Raw genomic sequence first — 26,315 nt, 5'->3', positions numbered from 1 at the left:
GCTGGTCTTTCAATACCTCTATGGGCGACAATAATTTTTTTTTAATAATCCGACTGTCTGACTTTTCTCGGAAATTTTATGCCCTTTAATTTGGTGGCCTTAAAAAGTCTCTACGACGATTTGGCGCCGAGTTATCATTGATCAAAGCAAAAAAGTCCATTTTGGCTTTGATAATCAATAACTCCGGATGTATTGGTCGTACAGAGAATGGAAGCAGGGTTTTGAAAACTGTAAAACATTCTCTATAAGGCAAAATTAGTGGCATTTGATGGAAAAATTTTTTTTAAAGCGATATTGTTTGGTAAAAAACAGGTCAAAATTCACAAATTTAAGGATATTCGGAAATCTTGCTATAACTTTGGATATAAAGGATGAACGAAGGATATCTTCGGCTTTTTTTCAACCTCAAAGTGTCCTGAAAAAACCCTGAAAATTTCAAATCGCTGCGATTTTTCTTTCTTAGTGCCCCGAAGCTTTGAATTTATCGATTTTGTCAAAAATCACCATAATTGGTAGTTTCTCGGTTTTTGTTCATTTTTTCGATTTGAAAATGGTTTTTTTACCGATAATCTTCATTTCTTCCATCAAAAAGATCGATTATCGAAAAAAATTGAAAAAAACAAATTTTGAAAAAAATTTTTTTTTTTTCAAAATTTTTTTTTTCAAAAATTTTTTTTTTTAAATTTTTTTTTTTTGTTGTATCTGCAATGATTTATCATTGTCAAAAAAAATTCCTAAAATTTTTTTTACCGCCGGCATTAGAGTTACCCAAAGGTTATGTTTGTTAAGTTGACATTTGAAGCAGATGCAGTTACAGCCATAAAAAAAAATTTAGGAATTTTTTTTTGACAATGATAAATCATTTCAGATACAACAAAAAAAAAAAAATTAAAAAAAAAAAAATTTTTGAAAAAAAAAATTTTGAAAAAAAAAAAAATTTTTTTCAAAATTTGTTTTTTTTCAATTTTTTTCGATAATCGATCTTTTTTATTGAAGAAATGAAGATTATCGGTAAAAAAACCATTTTCAAATCGAAAAAATGAACAAAAACCGAGAAACTACCAATTATGGTGATTTTTGACAAAATCGATAAATTCAAAGCTTCGGGGCACTAAGAAAGAAAAATCGCAGCGATTTGAAATTTTCAGGGTTTTTTCAGGACACTTTGAGGTTGAAAAAAAGCCGAAGATATCCTTCGTTCATCCTTTATATCCAAAGTTATAGCAAGATTTCCGAATATCCTTAAATTTGTGAATTTTGACCTGTTTTTTACCAAACAATATCGCTTTAAAAAAATTTTTTCTATCAAATGCCACTAATTTTGCCTTATAGAGAATGTTTTACAGTTTTCAAAACCCTGCTTCCATTCTCTGTACGACCAATACATCCGGAGTTATTGATTATCAAAGCCAAAATGGACTTTTTTGCTTTGATCAATGATAACTCGGCGCCAAATCGTCGTAGAGACTTTTTAAGGCCACCAAATTAAAGGGCATAAAATTTCCGAGAAAAGTCAGACAGTCGGATTATTAAAAAAAAATTATTGTCGCCCATAGAGGTATTGAAAGACCAGCAAAAATTTTGAAAATTTTTTTTTTGTTGGTTTTCTTATGATTACTCCGGAACCGTACATGATAAAAAATTTTGAGGTCCAGATCTGAAAACTAGAAACTTGAGGCTACAATTTGCTTTTTTTTAGATTTTTTATACGACCATTTTTCACCGAGTTACAGCATGTTGAAAATCACCTAAAAATTTCGGATTTTTTTTCTATCCCTTAATTTCTGTGACCAGTGTATATCAAATATTCGACTATATTTTTTAAATATTATCCTACACATCGATACTGCCATTCTAATAGGGCGTATCCCACAAAATTTGACATTATCACTTTTTTTTGAAAAATGGAATCATTGTAACAATGTGCAGCTTATGTAAAAATTTTAGAGGTCAAATTGTTTATTTAGTATTTTTAAATAAATATTCTAATATGTCGTATCCCACACGCATACTTTCGCGCCATTCTAATATGTCGTATCCCACATTCGCATAGGTTCAGTCACGCTTAACATTTTCAATTTTAAGTTAATTTTAAGCAAGCAATTAACGACATTAATAAGAAGGTAATTATGCATAATTTTTTACTCTTCTTACGGTATAAAATTCAAAATTATTTATTCACTACAAATGCCTGTATTTTATGAAAAACATTAAAATAAATTTATAGGTTATACCAATGTAAACATATTACAAATAATTTTGTTTTGCCGACCGTGAAACGTTTGTATCGTCTCCTGAAAAATTTCTCAAATGTGGAATAAGGCATATTAGAATGGCAGTATCGACATATCAAATATCGATCTTTTCATCGACTAAATATTAATAAATTGATATCAACATTTGACAGGTCGCTGATCAATATTTAGTAGAAGTTTATTAATATTTAATAAACTTTTATCAACTATTGATATGTGAGATTTGTATATAGTATTGATGAGTGTGGTGGCGTTGTACCCTCTAACCTAACAGATTGCCTTATATACGCGTTACAACTAATGAATTGTTTTAATACTTGTTTAAATAATTAAAAAAAAATAAATAACGTGTTATGGAAAAATTATTTAAAAAGTGGGACTTGCTAAATTCCACCTAACCTATATTAACCAAACAAACTGCTTACCTATCACGATAGTATATAATATATGTATATAGAATCGTAAACTATAGATCAGTCCGTATTTATTAATATTTGATAAACCGCCGATCATTAATTGATAAACTGTTTATTGATATTTAATAAACATGTTTACGAATATTTAATAGGCCGTTTATTTATATTTCATAAACTGTTTATTAATATTTGATAATGACCGACTTGGGAACAATCTAAGTAAATCGTTTATCAAATATTGATAAATTTCATTAATATTTGATAAATTCTTTTCTCAGTGTATCTTTGAAATTTTTTTCATCAATATCTCGAAACTCTTAATCTAGTTGCTCTAAAAAATCAATATGATTTTATTTTAGATAAATCTTTTTGATTACCAGACACATACTAATATCTATCTAAAAACAGCCAACAACAATTCCTTAGACTTTGAGCTGTTAGTGTTTGCTTGTTAAAAATTTGAGTTATAAAATCGGACTGAAACCAATATTTCGTTATTTTATAAAATTTATAGTTTTCAAATCGAAAAGTTGAAACTATTCAACTAAATGTTTCTACCAGGTACAAGATAGCCATCGTATGATTTATAGAATTTCATTTTCACATTATGTATATTTCGATAACACGCGAGATTTTATCTTATATACGTTAAACTTTTGAGATTGTAACAAAAATGATGAAAGACTATATTTGCACATACATATTTTTGGTATATTCAACTAAGAACATCCATCATTTAATGAAAACCCATGGGTATAACTGTCGGACTTGGATATTTTCTCTCACCCTCAGTTGATTGTTTCAGTTGTGGCTCAAAGTCTAGTAGTATACATAGGTTTTAGTCAGACAATATCATTACCTACAGTAGTTTTCATTGCCTACACCGATGTTATTTCATTTTAACACCTCGCGGTATTAAGTTGGGTCCATTTTTAACACCGCTCTTTTACAGTATAGATAAATTGAGAAAAATCTGAATAGTCTGAGTTGGAAATCGAACCCAGACTTCAACCCATACGAAAAAAATATATATCCGGATTTATCCGGGCAAATCAGGAATATGTTGCATATATGCAACATATATCTAAATATATGTCTCATATATACAGATTTGCTCGGATATATCCGGATATATATTTTTTTCGTATGGGAAGGGAATGTAACCATTTTTGAACTATATAATGCTCAGTTCCAGATTGAAGGAGCTCACCTCCTGCCCTTAGGTCTGTCCATATACTTCTATCACTTGATTGTCAGATTGATTCATGTTCTAATAAATACGTGGTTGGTCATACATAGCGTTTTGTCATTTCTTACAATAAAACAAAAAAAAAATCAACTTAAAATTTTCAGTTACGATAACTTTTAAACAATAAATTAATTACAATGGTTTCAAAAACTTGATCAAGTTCGTTCAAGGGTTACAGAATCCTCACATTTATTTATTTATTAAGTTCATATGCCAAGGCAACATCCGAATGGCAATTTGTACAAAAAACAATAATACAATCACGTAATTTCAATAACAATATATAAAAATCAATGTAAGGAACAATTTAAACATAGATTTGGCAATACAATAGAATAGTATAAACAATCCTAGTAACTGCTATTTGATTCAAGATCTAGGAAATAATTAAACGCTTTAGTTTTAAATATCTTAACGGAAAGTGAATTTACGAGATCAATCAGTAACTCTTGCCATAGACGAATAGCTGATACGAATTTATTCAAATATTATTCCGAAAAGTTATGTACCTGAAAATCGTAACGTTTTTCGCCCTACGAAAAAAAAATTTGGAAAGTAAAAAATCTACTGGATGACTAGATTTCTAAAATGTTTCGCACGTAGATGCTAATATGTCAGCAGAAAATCTTAAGCCAACCCTTAACTGCGAAACTACCCCTTAAGCAGTCAAATTTCATCAATTTTTTTCATTTTCGTGGTTCGAAAAACGTTCCGATCTTCAGGTACATGAAAAGTTGACATTTTTTTGAGACCTCGTGTCAATATTTTTCAAAATTTGAGTAAAATCAATAAATTTTCTCTTTAAAAAAATTAAAAATTCCGTCAGCTCTAAGTAAGCAATCAATTTACTGCACGCAGAGAATTTTTGAGTAAAAATTACGCATAAATTTCGGTACTAAGGACATCTAGCCAGTATTTAAATTTTTACTGTTAGTAGAAACTGCACTTCATTCACATGCTATCCAGTAGTATAGTTTATAACGTGCATGGGAGAAATTCAAATATTTACCACATGTCTTCACAGTATCAAACTTTCGGGTAATTTTTACTAAAAATTTATCTGCGAGTACTTACAATTAATTTCATTCAGTAATTAATCGCGATAAAGTTTTATGCCGATCCACTTTTTCGTACATTATATTTTTAACTTCATACAATGAAAATGATTAGCAGAACATTAACGTCAGAATTTTTGTGTTTAGTCTTGATTAAGTTCATAATGTTTTTGTCATCGCACATAAAGCTTAAACATCGTAGGTAGGTCGTATGTTCAAGGATTGGTATTATATCTACTGTCGCGTAGCAGCTTTTTTTTTCTTTATGGTTTGTTTATCTCGCATGCGCACTATTATACTCAGAAGGGTAGCTGCACTCAGTACGGAATTTCAGTCTACCGTAAGCGTGCGAGTGTTTTACGTCACAACTCGGTTTAACTCTCTCCATATCCTCGATTTGTGTAAGATCCCAACCATATTGTTATACTTAATAATCATTAGAAAATTTATTACCATGAATAAATGTAGTGAAATTAATTATAGATTTTTTTTTATCACTAAATATTAAATTTCCTTATCATTATCTCTTGCGAAAATAGAATCACCAGGACCTATAATATTATTCATAGTGTAGAATAAGTGTGTAAACTAGAAATTTAATATTTAAAATTCAAATATAAATATGATTATATATATGTATATATACCGAAATTAATATCTATATAATATACGTAGTGAATTTAAATAATCCGCAGTAAATTGTGTAGCAAATAGTTGAAAATATAAATTATTAACTAAGTGATTCTTCCACGTGTTACATGGATACTACTTACAGTCGTCTTATTGTATAAATTATAAAGTTATTCAATTAACACAGTAATTTTTTTAGTTTAAAAAAGACAGTGATACTTAGAAGGATTATTCTATTTATTAAATATGCTAATTTTTATGGTAAGTTTTGTTCTATTCATTTATCAAACGTTGTTATGGTTACAGGTCAAAGTAATTTTGTGTTTAGTCTCTTAAAACGTACTGAAGTTTAAATGTTGACGTACGATTAACATATTTTAGGTATTAACCCTCAAAAGACTACGAGACACTGGGTAAAGATCAGTCGGGCCTTTTTTCAAATGCGCCATTTTGGAACGCATGTTTTTGAAAAAATTTTCTAATGATTGATAAAATAATTAATTATGGGTACAAAATACCCATGCGTGAATCTTAAGCAACTTTTTCGTGTCTCACACTAAAGAATTGAGTCCATTCGAAGGGAATATGAATTTTACTTGAATTCGAATCCACTCGAAGTTTCGGAGTTTGAAAAAAAAAACGGAGTGAATGGGGAATTTTTTTTTTCAGCGAAATGATTTCAAAGTGTACATTTTTTTTTTCGATTCGCATCCACGCCAATCCGGAGTTTTGATGTTAAAATAAATTCCCTCCGAGGGAATTTCACTCTGACGGGATTAAATAAATAAAAAATCATTCACTCCGGATTTAATCCGCGTTCACTATGCAAATTTTTCCCAACGTGAGGGTTAACTAAAATTGATTAATTACTAAAATATCTCATTTGTTAAATGCATGCCTGCAATTTATTATTCTTCAGTTGCTTGAAAAGCCACCACTAAAACATCGAGTCAATTCGGAGGGAATATGAATTTTATTTAAATCCGCATCCACTCGGAATTCCGGAGTTTGAATACAAAAAAAAAACGGAGTGAATGGGGAGTTTTTTTTTAGCGAAATGATTTCGACATGTGGATTTTTTTTTTAATTCGCACCCACGCCAATCCGGAGTTTTGATGTTAAAATAAATTCCCTCCGAGGGGATTAAATAAATAAAAAATCATTCACTCCGGGTTTAATCCGCGTTCACTATGCAAATATTTTCCAACGCAAGGGTTAACTAAAATTGATTAATTACTAAAATATCTCATTTGTTAAATGCATGCCTGCAATTTGTTATTCTTCAGTTGCTTGAAAAAGTCATCCAATAAAAGTGACAAAACCTCGCGATTTTGTAATTATTGTTTGATCATTGTGTCATTTAGGCGACCGTCTTTTTCTTCTCATGCAATAATTTCTTGCGACAAAATTTCTCAGCAATAATTTCTGAAGGCATATTTTCTCACCACAAATATGGTGAAAAATCAAATAATTTCATTTCTTACAGCATTTTTGTGTCGGATCAATTTTTGTTTGAGTAATTATTGCTGAGAAATTTTTGCATGAGAAATTATTCCGGATTTATAAAGGCAGGGAGCCTGTCATTTATTACCAAAATTTCGTGAATATTTGTTCTATTTTTACACTGAACATGAAATCAATGCTTCTGTATTTTATTTTTTTCATTGATTAAATATTTGCGTGGGCGATTATATTTCAATCACAAAGCAAACTGATCTCAAAACAACCCGATCAAATTACTTATGTATCGACATATCTCTAGTAATTCGATTATTAATATCACTTTTAATTAGCCATTCAATATTTTTATTTTTCTCACAAACATAATGACAGAAAATTAGTAACTAAAATTAATTAAACATCCTCCTATTATTTTTTATTTCCCCTAATTAATTTTTTTTATCCCCGTTATTGAATCACTAAAAAATTTTATAATTGATAGGAAACTTTTTTAATTATCAATTAAATAAAATAAAAGGGCAGACAAATATTCGAAACATTAAAAAAAAGTTTTTAGTATCGAAGTTTTAGTATCGAAGTATTGAAGTTAATTAAGTTTTTATTCAAATTATCAACTAAAAATGTATTTAGTAGCAACTCTGTAGTCTATTGAGTTGAACGAACGATAATTTTAGACTATATCAAGGCTGCTGTGCAATTAATGCTTTCGAAAGGATCAATTAATTATAGCTTTCGCGTTTATACCTCAACTAACTTTGGTATATTGGTGGGTTTTAGTACATAGTAGTCATCACGGCACCGACTACAAGGAGTAAAGGAAGTATATATAGATATAATTATTTACAGACTGTTGTACACAACGTTGAGACGCGTAGGTTATAAAGAGTTTCATAATTTAAAATACCCTGTCAAGATAGGACTTATAAATTGTTTTGGTTGGCAGGGTGGTCAGCATTATCGCGTCATCAGGATTACAAATGTGACTTCTCGTTTCTGCTTTACGTCATATATCTTTTGGTTATTTACCCTACTGTTACTAACAACGACATTGTCAGGTCACTGTTGTTAAAGTCAAGTAAAATGACTCTTTATATTTAATATATCGAGCTTAATTAAATATCAACATATCAATTATCCTGATAAAATCATACGTGAGAAATATTATCGCTTCCTTTTCTATTGTTAGTATTAATATTTTTTTTTATTAAGAATTTATTTAATATTGAATGTTCAATTTATTTTTTTTATTGACTGTATTGTTATCGATATTTAATAAATAAAATTTTCATCATTGGTAGAGTCATCGGAATTCTTGTGCGGATGACAATGAATTCCTTGACGGAGGTTGTAAAGAATAACGATAAATGCGGAACACGGTGGTACTAAAGAAAGTGAGCGGGAGTTCTTTTAATTTTTCATTTAAAAGGGTGAGTTAGAAAGTAGGTTAAGACGAGTTTAAACTTTTCCGTTTTTTTTTTTTTTTTTTTTAAATACAATTGCTCGAGAAATCTCAGGGTTCATTTTGTAAGTCAAATGCGTAGACTAATTTTCAATTTTTTTTTTTTTAGCTTATTTTAATATTCTATTAGGTTTGAAGATATAAAAAAAAGTAATGGTTTTTCGTAAAATATTCAGCTGTATTTTTCTCATTTGCTAATCCTGTGTATACAGACCCGCATGAAAAAACAATATATGGTTAAAATATATAAAATCATATATGTTTGCAACAAAAAAATATATGATATATTATATTGTATATCATAAAAAATCATATAGAGATTTTGGCCGATTTAATTGAAAATTATATACAGTAGTAAATATATGTATTCCATATATGTAACTTATATGTTTTTTATAGTAAGCTATATATACATTTACATTTACCTTATAATGTATTGTATTTATATATTTTCTTTTATATTCAAAAAATATAAAATTTTTATATGAAATGATATATGGTAGCATATAATTTATATTATATACTCTCTTAACATGAATCAGTGAAAATTTCATTAATTACGGTAGTGAAGCTATATTCACTTCTTAATCAGTGTATTTAAATAACAAATTAGTGAATTCTCACTAATAAATTTAGTACTGTAATTTTCACTAGCAAATTAGTGACTTTCACTACTGAACTAGTGATATTTTCATAATTTCTACAAGTGAAACTGTTATTCACTTCTTAATTTATGAATTTCACAATTTCACTAGTAACTTTAACTAGCAAATAATTAAATATTTTATTAGATATAAATATAATTCATAATTATGGTGTTATTTTTAAAAATTTTAATAAAAAACTTTCAAAAGAAAAAAAAATAAAAGTACAGAACAATAATATATTTATATGAAGAGTACGTCAATCATAACATCGCGGATTTTTTATTTCTTTATCAGTTATTGTTTGATATCATAACGAATATACTATTTACACTCACGCGATCACATGCGTAGGTCAGCGCAGTGGATAGCATCAAAGACTCTGAATCGGAAGGATGCAGGTTCGAGCCCAGCAGTCACCGGGATTTTCTCATCAATCAAAATCATGTATACTTCCTCTAAGTAATGATTCTAATACATTGATCACATTTCGGATCTAATTACAAGTGTCTTATATTTTTTTTTGCAATATTATATTTTTTTTCACCGATGAAATCAGTGGATTCCCATATTCACTTTTCAATTTAGTGGATTCTTATATTCACTTATCAAATCAGTGAATTCGAATATTCACGTATTCATTTAGTGAATATTCACTAATTCTGCGTGGTACGATTGCAGCATTGACAATTAGTGAATATTCACTTGAAATTAGTGAAAAATCACTAATTCATACTTAGAGAGTATAATTGACATATATATTTTATATATGCTAAACATATACGGATTCGTATTCGATCAATATTATTTTTTTCAATATAAAAAAAAAATAGATCAGAAAATATAGTTAAATTGGCCACATATATTTTCTGATATTTATCATATATTTTTACATATATTTTGACGATATGTTATTTTCATGCGGAAAACTTAACTTATCAATCAATAAAACAATAAAATGTATGAAGTGTAGGTACATAACGTATGTAAGAATTTTAAAGTCTACGAATAAGAAGTGATGATCGAACGCTTAAATATGTATTACCTTCTTGCTCGGATTCTCTCTGTGGGATGATGATAAATTTTTCACAATCTTATGAACCCACGTGAATCGTATGTGTGATTTTGTTGGTATAAGTGAGAATCAATTGCCCAGTTGAAAGCTTCTATGGATCGCCAGTCACCTTTTCCTTATGTTTTTTACATCCATTCTTTTTTTTTTCATTTTCATCCATCCAACTGTTCTTTAACAATTCCGAGGTATCCTTCCTCGTCTTTCTTCTAGTGCGTATTACTCTGACTCGCTTTACTTGACATCATCTTATGTTTTATTGAGCAGCTTTTTACGGTGTTGTCTTTTTTATCAACAGTAAAGTAGACGTCAAGCTTGACTGGCTTGAATATCTACCCAAATCCACTAACCTTCACTCTCTCTCTCTCTCTCTCTTTTCGTTAAGCTCACCCTCAACTACTTTTTTGCTGGTTCCTTCATAAATCATTGCGCCATACGATGCTCGTACGCGAAAAAAAAATGATGAAAAATCAGGTGTCGATTTAATAGTTGTTGAAAAATTCAAATATTTTCATAAGAAAGCTTACTAACCATTGGAATTCAGTGGTAGCGCTCTCTATTGAATTATGAGTTTATGAATTTTTCGGTGTTTTCTATATTTGTTCGGGGACCGATAAAATTTTAAATATTACATACAATAATATTGCGTTTTCACTGTTGTTCCTTATTTTTTATTTTTATTTTTATATTTTTTATTGTTACTGATATTGACAAAAAATAGTGGTCTCTCAACGAACATGATATACCACAGCGTATTTTATACTTATTCTACGCGTCAACCCCTCATAATTCGTGACATGTTTTGGAAATAAGGGGAGTCTTTTTTTATATGATTTTGCCAAAGGGCAATAGACATTTTTTATTGCCTTTTTTTAATACTGTATATAAATATAACTTTTTTTTTTATTTTATTTATGATGTACTACAATATGTCAAATTATATTTATGGGATATAATATGTCAGACGTATTATGTTAATATTTTTTTTAATCCACGACTATATTAATCAAAATACAATCAAAGAAATTTTTTCATGAGATTTTATTACTTTTTTGAGTGTAAATATAAAAAATATATTCATTTTTTTTTTAAACTCAATCGTTCATTGAGATCACGATTTGTTTTGGTTTTTACCCAAAAAAAAAAGAATTAAAATTTATCTGATTAAATTCCTCTGGTTAAAATTAAAATTATTTGAATTTACGACTTTAACTGTTAGATTTTTAATGATAGTTTTCAAACAGGAAAAGGAATCGATTGTACAACAAATGATAACTTAAATATACGTCCATTATTTATTTATTTTTTTTTCTTTTCTATCTCGAAAGTATACTGGTCAGGAAATGATTTGGTTGCCGTCGAAGATGTAGGTTTGCTTCTCATTCCACGTAAAAAGTTTGTCGAGAGTTAGATTGAACGAGTAGTACAAGGAATATAGAAATAAGAGAGAAACGAATCTCAGTCAGTAGTGGAAGCTTTCATTGAAAGCTTTCTTTTGGGTCGTCGGCGGATCGACTTATCGGCCGTCCCGGGTTTTTCTCAATGTGAAAATAGACGGACTGTAGTGAGATCTGAGTAACTTTGAGGCCTCTTTTATTCTTTTTTAACTTCTTCTTCTCCACTCGACTTTCCTTCTTCTTTTATACTCGTTCCCGGGTGTCTGTTTGAATAAAAACGCCCGGAATAGAAGTCGTGTATTGAGAAAAGGTGTTGTTGAGTGGGGACCAATCTGAATTTTCAATACTATTCCGAGTGTACATACGAATGACATTAAGAAAGTAGATAGAACTAAGATGAGATTTTGAAATACATCATTATCGAGTAGTCTATCAATACACAGAGAAATAAATTTATAATTTCAAGACAAAATATTTCATTCGTGTTTTATTTACTTGTTTAATATCTTTAAAAAATTTGATCTGTCAAAAAAATATTACTGTACACGTCTGTTTTTCTCTAGCGTTCAGAATATTTTCGTAGCTGGACAATAATTTTTTTTTAACAAACAATTTTACCCTACCTCAGATTCAAACATAGGCCTATTGAGCCTTACGACCTACGTTTTAGCCAATCAGCCACGGTGGCTAACGGAAATCATACTTTTGAAAATCTCTTATGTTATTCATCGATGTTTGACATCTTCAATATTAATTTACACAAGTGAATGATAAAATTGAAATATTAAACAGTTTATAGAAGTAGCTCTCGAAAAAATTTACATGTTATATTTTCATCAATATATTGATATAAGTATATCTAAAGTTTCACTAATCCATATAGTACTTTACATTAATTAAATCAGTGCAGTCTTACTTTATGTTCAGTGAATTTAACTTACTGAATTAGTGGTTTAATTTCACTACTTTGAGACTTGACATTCACTTATCAAATCATTGAATTTTGATATTCACCGATCAAATCAGTGAATTCCCATATTCACTTATCAATTCAGTGGATTCTAATATTCACGTATCAAATCAGTAAATTATAATATTCACGTATCGAATCGGTGAATTCTAATATTCACATATTCATATAGTGAATAGTCACTAATTCTGCGTGGTACGATTGTAGCATTGTCAAAAATTAATTTTACCACCATGAGATAGTAGCCATTACCATAACATTTTCAGCGTGTAAGAAATAGCGTTTTGTTAAAAAAAAAAAACAAATTTTTCTATGAGTGCAAGAATTTTTCCTAATTTTAATTATATTTTTTTTGACTTCCTTTCTTCATATTTTAGCGAACAATTTTTTTTTTTGAAGTTTATTATTGGAGTAAATTTGAAAACGTATCTTCTAAATTCAAAAACTATTTTTTTGTTTCAAATGATTCATGCATCTAGAAATTCATTACAAACTTTCGGTAATAGTTTTCTTAAAATAAAAACTATCAATTATATTTTAGTAAAAATTACTTATTTTGAGCTTACACTGAAAAAAATCGAGACCGAACTCAGAGTTAATATTAAATTAAACTCCCTTCGGAATAAATTTCACTCCGAAAGAATTAAATAAATAATTGTCTGATATTGTTATTATTATTTTTTCTCGTTATTCGTAATGTTTTGTTATATTTTTCAATTATCAACACTTCTTGTTAATGAACACCGAGTTAACTTGGACAAATTAATAATTCAAGCCGTGTCGAAAGTTTCATTCATTTGGGAATAATAATTCGTCCAAATATTTGTTTGGCATTATTCGTTTGCTTAATAACATTTTCCAATGGAATATATGTGTAATAAATGATGATGATGATGATGATGATTGTATGATTGTGATGATTATAATTAGAAGCATGATGGTTATTATAGTGCGGTATGGATTAATGTGAAGCAATGAATAGACAACTAATAACAAAGCTATAGTCAGACACTGATGGGGAGTTGTTGTAATTATTTATTTGTTTTTTTTTTTTTGCTACAAAAGAATAGAAAACAAATGATAAAACTTCTATAAAACAAATTCAAAGCATTATTCATTACTCCGCTGATAAAATATCTGATCGACATAATGACGATCCATTAAAATTTAAAAAAAAAATTGACGCGTATTAATAAGCGTATTGAAAATTTTTTCATATTCTATTTTTAGTTCTAAAATTCATAAAAAACATTTCTAACGAGAGATAAAAAAAAAGCGAACGGGCTTTTCATCACCGTTTTATTGTCTCCTTATCTTAATTTTTTCTTCAGCACGGATTTTCCTCGAAGCTCATCTCTAAATCCCCTTTAATTTTCTTCTCTACACCAAAAACTTGGAACCTTAGCGATTATCTTTTTAATTTGTTTATCTTTCTTTTATAGTAGAAAATGGGATCTCGATGAGAAAATCAGATAATTCTAAAGTCATTGGAAGGCACTTTTTGTTAATCTCAGAGATAATATCTTATAGTAAAGTCGAAATGAGGGTTTAAATACATTTTCATTCACACACATACTAAAACTTCGTCGAATACATTTTATATACTTCGGATTCTGATTTTTATCTCACTACTTAGACTTATTTTTTATTACTCCCGTTTTTTTATCAATTAACACATATATTTGTTATGTACAAGAAAAAAAGTTCGAAATCACTCCTGTAAAAAAAAAAGCTTTAATTACTTTGTATGCGGAGTGATTTTTTTTAAACTCCGGACCTCCGATTGACTTAAAGTCTGCATTCATTTCCGATTTTTTTAAATGTGATCAAAAATAGTATCCGTGAGAACTATTGCCATCGAGTATGGCACTCGATGTCACTAGTCATCTACGATATTTTATATAATGAATGCTTAAAATTATAACGCCGCTAAGTTTCTCAAGTCGGCGTCATGCAGTCAATACATGACTGATCGAATGCTAGTTCCATTATTGAGTACTGGGACTCTTACCTTAGTTGAAATTCAAATCATATCTATAATTTATAGTGAGCATGAACGCTAACCTAATAAAAAGTCTGTCTTTCTGTGTAGAGGGGCCCGTAACTTTATTCCTATTAGAAATAACCCATCATAATAGTAACGTTTTTTGTTCATTATGATGTCCTCTAGTAGAAGAAACCCAAAAAAGTCCTAAGAAAAATTTATTTTTCGAGTTCAGACCCATATCAGAATAAATTAGGATGAATTAAGATAAATGAGGATGAGGCTGTTCATGATTTCCTATGAAAAGAAGCCTGTAACTTTGCTCCTATTGGAAATAACCCATCACAATATAAACGTTTCTTGTTCATTATGATGTCCTCTAGTGGGAAAAAAACCTATGCCATTTAAAAGTACAGTTATAAACTTAGTGATGCATGATGATGATCTACACTGTAGTTGTTTGTCGTTAAATTTAAGGTGACGTGTAATCTAGGGAATTTCTTTTCGCTAGTGATGTGGTTTTGAAGAAGTGAATTCACCCCGGTAATTTATCTTTAACATTTCGATAACTTGGATTAGAGAGTGGGGAAATGTAACTCCCATTTTTGTCGAATTTCGAGGTCGAAAGGTTGCACTAGTGCTCTAAGAAAATTTGAACACTGCATCCGACCAATCATAAATGCCCAGTGTTTAATCAAAAAGTTATAAAGCCCAAATTAGGCATTTATTTTGAGCATGTATTATATAATGATCTATTTTCATTAAACCCATCAATCTTTATTTTTATTATATATTGCATTCGTGATATATTTTCTCGTCAATTCACGCTCTTCTCACTATCAAAACGCGATTTGAACATCAACATTAGAGCCGCGTTGGTTACCATTCGTTTAGTATGGCGCTATATTGCATTGCCTTTACTTATTTCGTGCACATGAAACGAGAACGTTCCTATTATGTTACAATTGAACGAAATATAGTTATTGCATCGTTGGTTTCACGATGAAGAAAAACATCTACTAAGGTCACTATGTATTACAAAAAGTAATTGTAAATAAAGTAGTTATATATATATAAAAAAAAAAAAGTAAAGAAACATTACCCGATGAAAGCACAATATCCGAGCTGGTGGTATATTTAAGTATATAGGTCAATAGCCACTCGAGATTTAAAACTCCAGCTGAATAAACGACTTTTCAATTTTTCCTTTCTTCTCCTTTATCTTCGACCTCTGTCAATTACTCTTGTATATATATTTTGTTTCGCTACAATCAATTTACAAAATCAATCGTGATTTACCTATTTATCGTTGAGACTTCACTGTCAAAATTTATTATTTGAAGCTGTCCCGCATTTAAAAACTTTATATGAGAAAAAACATACTTTAAAATATATGAATATTATAATGTGATATATTGCACAATATATAAAATAATATTTATATTTTTGCCGTATTAATATATGATAATATATTGAAAAAAAAATATATTGCTACAATATATTAACTATATATTTATCAATATAACTTTTTTATGTATGTTTAGCATATATATCTTGGTATATTTTATTATATATTGATATATTGTATTGAAAGTAGTATATTTATTAATATACAGTATCATGGATATTTTTTATATAAGTTTTACAGTATATAGCAAAATATATGGCACTATACATATTTGTCGTACTATGGTACGTTACATAATAAAAACATCGCATTTTAGTTTGTAATTTTAAATTCTATGCTATCGGGCAGCTTCTCAAAAAATATAGGTATATAAAGACTATAATTTTCAATATATCGAGAAGAATATAATTTTTAATATATTGGAAAAATATAACCAATATACCGCAAAACCATAGATTTAAACATATGTTCTTCCATGTATGATCAATTATCTACAGACGATATATCACTAATTATATGAGTCAAAATATATATAAATTTTATTATATTATACTTTATAAATTACATATATACCATCTATATATGATAAAAATATATTGAGCATTATATGAGATAATATATATAGAGAAATATATTTTTGAGAATATATAATCCAATATATGTAAAAAACATATATTCATAAATATATATGTTTTTGCCGCCATATATTTATCATACATTCACCATATATATTTTTATATATTCTTAACAATATATAGCTTTTCCATGCGGGGTTCGTCGGTATAGATATTTTTCTTAGTCATGTTTTTAGTAATCTAGTGCCAAAAAAATAATTTTTCATGTTTGTTGTTAGAAAAAAAACTATATTTCAATCAATTTCAAAAGTATCAATTTCTGATTACCGATAGTAATTTTTTTTTATAAAATGTTTGTTATTTTTCGAGTTTATTTTTATTTGAAATGAAATGTTAAAATAAAAGAAGATATAAAAATAATCCGAGATATTGTGGCAACATCGTGGATTTTATACAACTCGTTGGTTAGTTTATTTATTTTATTTTTTTCCACTAGTTGTAAATTGAAGTGGAATAAGTACACTGGACCTTAAAATTTTTGTTGCTCTTTGTAACCAGTAGTCCGACTCAGGATGTTGTCTTTTATATACAATATATGTTACGAGTTTTCTTGTACCAAGAGATTCTCGAGAGACTTTTGTATACACCGAGAAATGTTATCGTTTTGTTTCAAGGATATACTCTCGGGAATGGTGATGTTGGTGATCCTGAAGAGGTCTTAGTTTCAATGGCGGTGCTGGTAATGGAGCTAGTGGTGGTGGTAAGGATAAGCCAAGAAGTAGCTCGGCGTTAAGTCTTACATTCAGACGTTGATGGTCTCACGAGTTAACTTTTTTTCCTCTCTTAAATGTATATTTTCTGGTACATTAGGCGCTGTAGGTGCTAGTACTTATTTGACATACATTATTCTTCTTTCTTGTCTCTTGTTCAAAATGAGTCTAACAACTATAGACTCTTTTTTAAACTCCCACTTTTTCTACAACTTTTTAATTCTTCATTTTACTTTTATTTTTCTTTACACTCTATATCTACCTCTACTTACTTCTATACTTGTTACTTTTTTCATCTAAACGTTTTCTACACAATTCTAAGATCTTTTCTAGCCGTGTGAAAAGTTTCTCTTCTGTTTTTAGCTGAGTTACTGAAAAAGAAAAGTAAAAATAACTTTTTTTTATTATTTTTCTCGAATAAAACCGCATGAAGTAGTCGGTCATTACTCAGAAAACCGCGCGCGCAAGCGAGGCTGAGGTGATGGAAGAGAAGTAGGGTGTGAGAGGGTATAAGCTGCTCATCGTGATTCACGGGTAAAATAAAAGAAATGTAAAGACGGCGATGAGGGACTGTGGTAGTTGAGGAAAAAGGTGAGCAAATTAAAGAGAGACCAAAAATAAGAACTTACCTGAAAGATATGAGAGACTTTTTTCTCTCTTTATTTATTTAAACTTTATGATTCGTATTTTATTTTTATAAATTGTCTACCCTCGTACTAGTCTCAAAGAATGACGACAAAGAATTAATGAAGAAAAAAGTATTTAACACTAATGGTTTCTCATGTTAACGCATTAAGGCTACTTTATTTTTTTCTCCCATGTTCTCTCTTCAATTTACTTCCTACTGGATCAGTCGAGATCTGTAAATTTATATCAACTCGTACGTAGATTTTTTGATAGTGGAATTTTTTTTATAGGATACTTACACAGAAGTAGATAAAATTAAATAATTTCTGCCGATCTAATACTTATCTATAAAAATAAATTATTGTTACATGTTTATATTCTCGAATAAAAATCTTATTGTCTTATTTTTGTTATATTATAAAAATGGTTATCATAATTTTTATAGTACTAGTATACAGCTCGTTTTTATTATCTCGATTAATCTCGATATTTATGTCGAAATTAATTATCATGAATAATTTTTATCGTTTTCAATTTATTTTATTTTATTACAGTCAAGTTATTATGAAACGCAGACAATGTGGATTGATGTCGAAATTTTTTTTATTGATAGTTGTTTTATACACTAAATATATGGATATTATTTGCACAATATGTAGTACATATTAATTAACGTATGGTTTAATGAAAATTAAAAATGTAATTTTATAAATAAATTTGATGATAATAATAATAATAATAATAATAATAATAATAATAATAATAATAATAATAATAATAATAATAATAAATTCACTCAAATCAATCTGGTGATGGTGTAAAAATTTTCATTCTGCACGGTAACCAGTCCTATTTTTTAAAGCATAGGAATCGATACTATGTAGCATGGGAATGATTACCATTCTTCTGGTAAAATTTACTATACTACATAGTAATCATACTACTAGTAAATATTACTTTGTAGCATAGTAATCGAAGCCATGCTGGAATGGTACTGAGTCCCATGCTGTATAGCGTGAAAGCAGTTTAAATATTAAGCGCTGATCTATAGTATATACGTCCAATATATAAATTGTGACATGACCATAATTGTAACAAATGACATTTGATTGCGATTTATTACAAAAACAAATAAAACAACTTGAAAAAAAAAAAATTTTGGAAAATCCAAAAGTGCACGCCTCGAAAGCTCATGTTATGTTTTTTTTTAAAAGTTAAATTTCGAATAAAATTGAATATCCCGCTCTTTTCCTATAGAAATTTCCATGGTAAATATACGGTAATAAAAGTAAAAAAAAAAAATAAATAAGGAGAACATTCCTAATGAAAAATGGCGGCAGTGTGTGTTTGTTTACATGTAAGATTGCCGGTTTTAACCGTAATGATTTATTTTTAAAAAAACGAGAAGGCCTATAGTAGTGATTTTCGAAAGGAACCTTCTTTGCTTATTTCTGAAAATTTTGAAAAAAAAATTAAGTAGTTTCGTCAAGTCGTTCTCGAGATATCCGTACCACGCCGTTTTTTTGAACCACAGACTAATGGACGTCCACGATAAATTTTTTTTAATGAACTTTTTTTTATATTAATACATATTAGACAAATTAAAAAAAGTATCAGGATTATTTATTAGTGTTTCAGCTTTATATTGATGTGCTTTTCATAATGTGTAAGAGTAATAGAAAAAAAATATATGCACTTTAATGAGTGGAAATCGTGTGACCTTGACAGGTCGGTTATAAAGCACAACCTCTCCCCTTCGCTTCCGAGGCGTGCAATAAACGTAACATGTAAAAGTTTTTCATAAAAAAATAAAGGTATTATCGAATGTGTGGAATAATTTTCAACCATCAGTTAAAATTTTTTAAATCAGTTAAAAATTTATTCAATATTAATTAAATAACCTAATTTTTTAATTATAAAACCTTATTTTAATATCAAACTTACTACCTTGAATTGGAAACAGTTTCATCGAAATTTTAATAATTCCAATGTATCATTTGAATGATTCCCATTCAGAATCGGATAAACTACTATGTCAAATAAATAATACGGCTAAAAAACTTGCATTACCATGCTACATGGTAATAATTACTATGTTACATTGGGAATATACCATTCACTTCTCTCCGTGTACGTAAAGTAAATCTGTTTATTGATTTCTTTACATTATTACTTTAGTAATGTAAGTTACGTACTTTATTTACTTTAGTCGGAGTACGAAAATTTTTTTTTGACGAGGTGTAGCACGATAGAAAAAGAAAATTAGTAATCGATTTAATTTAACCCCTTGTTTTTTTGTAGTTTTTTTTGAGTTTTCTGTTATATAATGAAATGATTTACTTAAAAAATTAAAATGTAAAAGTGCGTACATTCTAGGCGAGCCAATCCTGTAGTATAACATGCAATGAGATACTTGCGGGATGATTCGTGTAGTTTGGTCGGGCTTTGAGCCCATCACTACAAATGATTCACGAGCTGCTCGTATCGTCTCGATTCATGTTCTATCCGTTATCCAGACCAAAACACAAAGGGATCTATCGTTACAGTAACAATGAAAACTAGTACATTCATATAGTTTGTGTACATATCAATGTGCAGCTCGTGTGTATTCAAAATATTGTAGACGAAATAATGGGCTAAATTGATAATTAAAATGGAAAAAAAATTTTCTTCATAAAAACAATCCAGTTGGTCAAGGGTTTGACTTCTGTTTTCTATTAATTGTTGCTCTATCGAGAGTCTGAATTTTTTCCGAATACAATGTATTGAAAAATAAAAATAATGAGCTTGAAAACGATGTATGGTGAGCCAGAGGTAAAATTGAATACTTTCGCTGGGGGAACTGGGTTCGAGCCCAACCGTAAGCGGAGGTATCAATAGAGCCGACCGTATCGATTGGGATTTTCTGTGATTCTTCAATCAGTCCTTGATAGATGTGCTACCGTATAGGATAAGTCAGGCAGCCGTGAAAAGAGGTATCAGATTTAGAATTGAAAGGCAGAAATTATACAGCAGATTTAATTGAAAAGCAAGATCCCCTATTTTACATAGAAGCAGATAATAAGAAAGGGAGTCAAAAAAAATAGGCAGATCATCAAAAAGATCGAAGTGTAAAATTTATACAGATGTTCATACAAAAAAGAATAGTGGAAAAATGACAGTTTTAAATATCAGCAGAGTCCCTCTACTTCAAAACTGTCAAAATTTCATTATTTATGAGACGTAGCAATTGTTACAGTTCCCTATAAGACTTTTTTTCAATCCTTAATACTCTCTAAACATGAATTAGTGAAAATAAGTGAAAATTCACTAATTCCAAGCGCAAACAGAACCACTAATTTCAAAAAGTGGTTCGGTTGGCACTCAGAATCAGTGAATATTCACTAATTATACTTATTCATGTTTAGAGAGTATAGCGTTTCATTCATAATAATGTTTCATTTAACTAAAAATATATTAGAAACTGGAAAATTTTGTATTTATAAATGTAATAACTTTATTACAAGAAGTAGCCTTACTTACAGTGCAGACTCTTAAATTTGAAATAGTGAAAATAGTGACTACTCTCTGTTTACTAGTGAAAAGTATGTCACTAATTCAAATGGTGGTATACATTTCACTGGCAATAAGTGACTATTCACTGCTAGATAGGGATTTTTACTAATTCATTTTTAGAGAGTGAACTATAATACTTGAGATTTTTTATACAAGGGCCTAGTTTTTAGATTAAAAACTGTAATTCTTTCACTACTCTTTTTTCTGTGTCCGCTGTAATCCAAATAAGTGAAAGAAAATAATGAAATTAAACTGAATGATTTGATTTAACAGTAAGACTCGTTTATTGGTTTTCAATCATCAATAAAAATTATTTGATGGTCATTAATGTAAAATAAACTTTTCAAATATTTTACAAGATAAGTACATGAAGTAAATATTTTTACACGGTAAAGAAAATATTATAATCAGTATTTGTTAATTATAACTGGGTTATGAATTATAAACGTTATATATATTTCAATATTAAATTGTAGCTGGTTGTCAACTCTCGGTAAATAACATGAATTGCATTACTGTAAAGTAAGGAGAAGCAACTTGTTCCTATTTCTATCGTTATTCATGTTAACATTCGTTACAATATGGATATGAACAGAAACAAACATTATATTATACTTGCGGAATGTTATTTTAAGTTAAATATGAGGGCGAAAAAAGTAAAATAAGTGATAGAATATACGAAACACAGGGATTCATTTTTTGTTTTTTATAAATAAATGATTTATTCTGCCGTAATATTATCTTATAATTATTTTCTTATCCGATATATACCAGATAATGTTCTGATGAAAATAATAACATCTTCCATCTTGTTAAAGATCGATTGATTTATTATCGTAATTAAGTTTGGCTTCTCTTAGAAAAAAGTTTTGGCGCTTAAGAAAAATATTTAAAATCCCTTTTAATTGCAAAAATCAAATTTCAAAATTCCCAATTTTTTGTCAAAAAATTTCCGTAACCCGTTGTCTTATCATGTTCATTTTACCCCTTTAATTATTTGAAAAAAATTAACTTGTAATTCTGGCAATAGAAAAATGGAATTCCTTTTTTTTTTACAATAAAAATATACAATTATTGTTGTGTATTACCCATACTTTCTCATAAATTTTAAAGAGTAAGTACAAAACTTGTTTTTATGTTAACATTTTTTTTTTTTTTTTTTTTTTTATTAATGGCTGGGTCAGGATGAAGCGATAAAGTAGCTGGAAGCCAGGCTGAAATAAAATTGGTGAAAGCAGTTAATCCGATCCTGGTGAGCTTCCAGTCCAATCGTCCGAACTTTTCTCATTGATCTTTTTATTTTTCTATTGCTTTATATATCCCCAATCAAATCTACAAAGTTATAACGGAAACATACGCGACTCATTTAATAACGTACCAATAACACGTGATATATAAGAAGCTAATCCGTGAAATTGGAGGTAAATTAATGACGAAGCTAAGTCTCTCATAGCAATTACCGATCTTATGAGGGTGCGGAATTTAGCTAGACATAGTTGTAATTTCTCGTTGATCCCTTGATAAACTTGCCGTCGCCTAGGGTTATTGCGGTGGCTCGCTTGACTTGGATTCTATCCCCGAAAATTTCACTCATTCTCTTTCCCTCCCTTTTACTGTACACATGCACGGAAATTTCCGAGGTGTAGGGAAAGCTCGTCCTATTCTCTTGTCGTCCATCGGTTGTCATGTGGGTGGCATTGCCAGAAGCTTACTCTATATCTAGGACCACTCGCGCACGCGAATAAGGGGAGGAAGGAGACTGAGTTCTGTACTCTACTCTCTACTGCTCTAACTCTTCAAGTGTGTACCACGTGAATTTGAGTTATTGGCATTACGTTAGACGTCACGTGCAGTTCTCATTCGAGAGAAGAAAACCTGCCATCTTATATGTACGCTCTATCTCTATACTCAGTACTCTGCAAGACAAATGTCTCACTCGACAAGTCCTCGTTTCCATCGCCTACAAGAGCCTCACACGAGGAGGTACTAATTTTATTTCGGGTAATGGCGTTAACTAAACTTGGCACTAACCATTCTATTCAATCATCGTCGATGTGAATTGTACAGACAAATATCTATATATATTTCTGAGCATAAGAAAGAAATTGAAAAGCGACATCTGGCAGGTAGAATAGGAAATAAATTTCTCAAAAACAATTTTTAAAATTTTGAGCACCCAAAAATAAAAAGTTACAGAAGATAAAACCCATGGGTTTTTTTATCAAAAATTTTTATGCTCTCCCATTTTTCCATAAATCGTAACCAAATATTTTTTAAGTCAATTTCTTGGTCTCAAAAATTATTTCTCATTTTTTCCCAGGTTCCTATTTATCTTTAAATTTTTGAACCTCCTAGAGAGGAAAGTACGACGGGCTCAGGCTTGGCCCAAGTATGTAGAACCTTGGTCCACGCTTGTAAGCCAGCCTTGGCCCAGCCTTGGTAGGACTCTGGAATGATAACAATGGGCCAGACCTGGTTGCTAGACCTGACCCATGCTTCGTTGCCAGTCCTTGCCCAGACTTTGTTGCAAGAGCTTGTCCATGCATCGAGGAAACGAATAAATTTAATTAAAAAAAACTTTTATTATTATTAACCTCGTAGAATTTATGATCATTAACGTTTAAACTATCTAAAGGAGGTAAATGATGTGAAAAAAACTCGGTGAAAATTTTGCTGGGCTCCGGGCGCGAACTGCCGTCCTTCTGATTGCTGGGTCCGAACGATAGCTACTGGACGAACCTAATGTTGAACTGATACATTTATATGATCTACTTATATGAATCATAGGTATAGCCAAACTTGGGTAATCCTACCTTGGCCCAAGTCTGGCTTGCCATTGGACGGCGAAGGCTAGGTTACCCAGTCTTAGCCCAAGCCTGAGTTGCCATTGAATGGCCAAGGCTAGGTTACCCAGTCTTGGCCCAAGTCTGGCTTGCCTGCCAGAGTATCAAAGTTAGAAACCAGCAATTCTGCACATTTAAATTTGATTATTTTATCCAATCATTAAATGAACTATTATCTCATTTAATCTTGTGTCAAGATATAGATATACCCATACAATTGATAATGAAGTATAGATATATTGGATAACGATTTTCAAACCAAGTTTTTCAATTACTCGAGCTAGAAATCAAAATCATTTACAAGAGATTATGGTTTATCGTCTTGGACATCTGCCGGTAAGTGAGTGTGTCTCGCTGATTGAATATTAGCCTACTTACATCATCTCTTGGACTGAATCACTTGGAGCGAGTCCACTTTTAACTCGGATAAATGTTTTTAAAGTCCATTTGGAGCTCCTATAGATTATTCAATTAATTCTGGCACATAATCTACTAGAAGGAATTATTTTATTGGAAATGTCCATTATCTTCTGCCCGAGTTTTACGTAAAAAATTAAACTGTATTTTCTCTTCGTCAGTTGAACAGAGTAAATTATGGCTATTTATTAAATTTCTTGGAGAGTAAGATTGTTTTATCTTAAATTAGGAAGTTTATGGGAAGAAAAAGTGGACATATAATATCGTGTATCAAGTTACCCCCCGTGAGTTTAAGGGCTTAGTGTAAGAGAAAATAAATAAAATGAAAGACCGTTGGAAATATATATACGTTTTGGAAACGAAACGGTCTGACTTTCAAGTTTTTGCTACTATACGGTAAATACCAAACGCTTGCTGTACATTGTCGTCCGTTCGTTCCTTCAGATCCGCTTTCCTCACAAGTTGATGGAATACGTGCGTTGAATGCGTGGGTTAAATTCTCTTACGAAATATCTTATAGAAAATAGCGTACTTGTCACATGTCAATGCTGACTTTTTATTATTTTCGGGTGATACGGTGAAAATGTTTAAAGCAAAAAATAGTTGACTTTTATTTGACATTCCGAATTGCTGAAATTAAATTAAATATTTACGACTTGTCTTGTTGTAAAAAATAGAAAAAATTTATTGCTTCTACACATTAACAATTAATTTTTTCTATTAATCTTTCTTACATATTTTTCCGTTCTGCATGAATAAGTAAAAAAAAGTTTTTATGCTTTTTTTAAATTTTATTTTAATATTACTTTTGAAAGATTACGGTCTTTAAAACTGTAATTGTCTATAACTCAGAGAAAAGTAATGCGAAAGGTTTTTGTCAAAAGTAACTATGATATTTTTACCGTCTTTATAAATTATGTTGCCGTAACAGTAAAATAAAAAGAGATATTTTATGTCCATTTGGTACGCAATCATTTATAACAAAATTACTTTTATGAAATTATTTATTATAAATTAAACAATCGAATGGAAGCAAAAACCTTTTATGGGATCACAGAAGACACTGAGGTGAAATCTGACTCCATTTCAGAGAAATTTTTGAGTATTTGACACTTACGTAATTTTTTTAAATTAAGAAGTGAAAGAAAACGGGTATACGAGGTACAAAGGACTATTATGAAGACAAAAAAATTTTTGGACGGCTAAAGTGCCAGTGGTCGACTTGCTCTATTTTTTAGTAGACTTCAAAAGTAAAAAAAAAATTACTATTCTACCGCAGAATTTTAGATTTGGGATTAAAACCAAATTAGGGAACTTGAATGACCAACAATGGGATCGAACCCACACGGTAAGAAATGCATGGCGTTCAACACCATGCTGGTATGGTCTCAAGACCGATAACTAAAATAGTATGTGAAATATTACAAGACAGTATTGTAACGAGTCCCAGAAGTATGGCGTTATTTACTATACTGTGTAATACTGGAGCTATTGTATTGCGCCCACGTATGCATAGCAGGCATGGCGA

At 29.8% G+C, this 26,315-nt stretch overlaps 1 protein-coding gene across 5 annotated transcripts in view; it reads left to right on the top strand.

Moving 5' to 3' along the window:
- The window catches only part of LOC130664844 (semaphorin-2A), a 453,448-nt gene that overhangs the window by 25,628 nt on the left and 401,505 nt on the right, over window positions 1-26,315 (top strand). For 2 of the 5 annotated variants that reach the window (XM_057465412.1, XM_057465177.1), the window contains exon 1: window positions 5,658-5,866. The exons of the other annotated variants lie outside the window; for them this stretch is intronic. The gene's annotated coding sequence lies outside the window, so the exon portion shown is untranslated. Of the gene's footprint in view, window positions 1-5,657; window positions 5,867-26,315 lie in introns of those variants that run through there. 5 annotated transcript variants of the gene reach the window in all.

The sequence above is a fragment of the Microplitis mediator genome, chromosome 1 (assembly GCF_029852145.1).
Source record: "Microplitis mediator isolate UGA2020A chromosome 1, iyMicMedi2.1, whole genome shotgun sequence".
NCBI lineage: Eukaryota > Metazoa > Arthropoda > Insecta > Hymenoptera > Braconidae > Microplitis > Microplitis mediator.
Note: the sequence above shows the minus strand (reverse complement) of the source record. Positions and strands in the feature narration are given on the sequence as shown.